Genomic DNA, 3,559 nt, shown 5'->3' with positions numbered 1-3,559 from the left:
AATGTTTATATCTAATTAATGAAAATAGTCTCACGATTTCAGTACAAGATGCATAGTACTGGATGATAAAAATCAGTTAAAAATGTCTGTATGATGCTAACTTTTCACATGTTTCAATACATTAAAAGAATGTCATACATGCCAGGACTTTATGATTGATCAAATCAGTCTCTGAGATATTAATGTCCATTTTCCATTTCGCATACTGGACTTAAACAACCAGAAATCAATCAATCAATCCATTTCAAACACATACGCTCTCTTTTTGTCAGTGACATTTATTTTATAATTCCGCATACGCACGATCAAATATCTTCCAAAAGCATCATTTTACTGATCTGGATATGCAAAAGGAAGCTCACCTAACTGCACATTTATTGAAAATTTGTCTTAAGTATTCAAATTATCAGTTTATTCGAAGAGAAACATACAAAATGTAATTTCATTGATAATTTTTCATATATGCTGAAGCAAAATTCTCAAAGAAAACCAAAGGTTATATTTCGTGATCTCGTATAAAAGCCCAAATTTTAAGAATGTTTTATACTAGTTGCAGCTATCATTAGAAGCCATGGCTTCATACTTTTTCTTCTTCAATTGCAGTCTTTTTTAAGCAACGTGACCTTAAACTTTGACCTCATCGTTTGAAATTGGATTCTTCTCTTTGTTTCGGACACATAGACGGACTGACTGAAGAATATGACTAAATGCACCTTATATCTTTTCGCGGAGCATAATTGAAAAAATCGTTCTAAACAACAATCGTCGCCATACGTAAAGGATTTGAAATTATCCTGAAACAATAAAAGAACTTATAGACCAATGCGCCTCAACTTGCTTTCGATCCAAAAAGGCATAAATCGATTACCACCGATAAATTAGTATGTGTACGACAAGCTTCGTATTCTTAATTGCATTGAATCAATATAAAATAACGAGATGTATGATTAATGCATGTACAAATGTATATAGTCAAGTAAAAAGGACCCCAATATGGAAATATGTGAATAAATTCGAGAACAATAAGTAAACAATAAACGAAAAACAAATATGAAAGACAGTATATCTTTTCACTAGATTTCCCGGTGTAAGAATATCAGATTATTACATGGCATTTTTCATATCACATGTATTATCAGCCCTAGGTTCAATATCAGCCCAAGAGCCGCATGGCTCGAGGTCTGATATTGACCGAGGGCTGATAATACATGCGATATGAAAAATGACATGTTATGATCTTTTTATCATATGCTTCAACAATGGAGAAAAATCGCAGATTCATGTATTGATCCCTTTACGTGGTTACCAAATAGAAGTTCAAAGAGTGAAAAGTTCACGGACGTCGGATACCAGTTAGTACATTCGATATGAAATTTTTCTATCAGATGCCTCAACAGAAAAAAACATTTTAATATGGACGAAACGACAAAAGAAATGATTCAAAAATATACATAATGAACACTGTTTGAAAAAGTAAACTTTTTTAACGTAACTTTCTAAATTATGTTTGAAACTTTTAAAAAACGCATTTATTTAATAATTTGATTTTGTTTTTGTTTTTTATTATTTTACAAAATATACTTTCCAGTATCCAAATAATTGTTTCGTTAATAAAATTGAGATTGATTTAATGCTATTATCATACAGTAAAATTCATATGTTATTTAGTCTAAGTATATGATAATGTAACTTATCACAGCATGTTACTTATAATATATAACATGCACCATTTTAAAACATATCTGAAAAGGAGCAGCTTCATATTTGTTTTTTGATTTTTCGTTTATTGTTTTAATTATACACGATTACTGTTTTCTCGTTTGAACTGTATGAAATTTATCAAGTCGGGACCTTTTAAAGCTTTCTAATAGTATGCAGTATGTTTTTGCTCATTGTTGAAGTCCATACTGGCATTTTGTTCATTATACCTTTCTTCGGACAGATACTTAAATCATTTATGAAACATACATCTGTGACATTTGTGCCATTATTACTTCAAAGTCAAATTAATGATCATATAGCTTACATAAACCATATTTGTTCTCATTATTCATTTGATCAAATAAAGGTTTCCCCACTGTTATAAGGCTCGTACCATAGATATACCCATATATGTAATACCCATCTGTCTGGGTGTTACATCTATGCTCGTACTTATAACCTTAAGATGGATTTTTTTTAGACAAAACATGTAAGGTATGTATATGAAATAAATAATCAAGTTTTAACCATGAGGTAATTTTTCTTATTTTTCTCAATGTTTCTTTATTTCAGGCTGAATCTGTTTTACTAGATTCTCCAAAAGCTATATTTTTTTTAATTGAATGGCTTTTTATATAACTCCAATATTTAACCATGTTTTTTAAACATCCATATGTTATAGTTATTGACCAAGCAAGTCGGTATATGTTATTTAATCTGCACAGTTCGAGTGACCCTGCTTAACCCGAACGACGAAGGAGTTCGGGTTATTGGGTCATCTCGTGCTGTGCAGATTAAATTACATATACCGATTTGATTGGCCAATTACTGTTTTAACACATGACGCAATCAATTTACGTGAACGTTTTAGAAATGTGGACGTTATTCCGCAATCCACGGATCCTAGGAAAGTTTCTTGTAGGGTAAAGAAAGGGGAAAATACGACTTTGGTAAGTTTTAAATTATTTTTTTTTTTATATTTAGACTTCTTCTAAAATTGCGATTTAATAGTATAAGGGTTATTGAGTTTAAATTAATTGCTTTTGAATTTCTTTCCCTCAATGATTTGCTTAGAGAAAAAAGGAATCGAGGAAGATGTGATACATTTGTGTATTACCTAAATTTAAATTGTTAAATTGTTAAATAAACAGAAAATACGTTCCTCTTTCAAAACCGTTTACTCCCTGCAACCCCCCAAATTTCTTTTGATCTACTATATAACTTTTTAAGACACGTCCATCTAAATGAAATCTGATTTATCTCCAGCTAATCCCCTAGTTTTAAAACAAACTTAAATATGATCCTCATTTCATTAGATCCAAAAATAGTCACTTTATAGGAATAGATATTCAAAAAGTCGTTATAAATTCAATTGAGTCTAAAAATTAATCCAAATCAGATTTCTTTTATTCGGATATTCATTTCTTTTTTTTTTTTTTGGCAGAAATTACCAAAAATTGTTTTAACTATCTTTATGACTTTAAAACACTGATTTAAGATTTACGTTGTACACAAAATATAATAAATTATTTTATGTCCCAGCTTAGATAAAAAAAAAAAAAGGGAATGAGAAACCTTTCTTTTTTTCCTATTTTGAAACTACGATATTTTTTTCAAAGTTCAACTTTGTCGTACTTTCAAGACAGAAGGCGGATTCGGGATCGGGGGCGAACAGGTCGTTAACCCTTGGATTGGACAAAGTATCGTGTATAGCTTAAAATAGTCAATATTGTCTTTAGTCTCGCTACACTTGGGTGACATATTTTTTTAATTTGATGGAATAACGCTCCTTTTAAAACTGCCAGGAACCGCCCCTAAATTATAAAGGTAAAAATAGATTTGAACTGTGCAGTATATC

This window comes from Mytilus galloprovincialis, chromosome 3 (assembly GCF_965363235.1).
Source record: "Mytilus galloprovincialis chromosome 3, xbMytGall1.hap1.1, whole genome shotgun sequence".
Taxonomy (NCBI): domain Eukaryota; kingdom Metazoa; phylum Mollusca; class Bivalvia; order Mytilida; family Mytilidae; genus Mytilus; species Mytilus galloprovincialis.
This window is presented reverse-complemented; position numbering follows the sequence as displayed.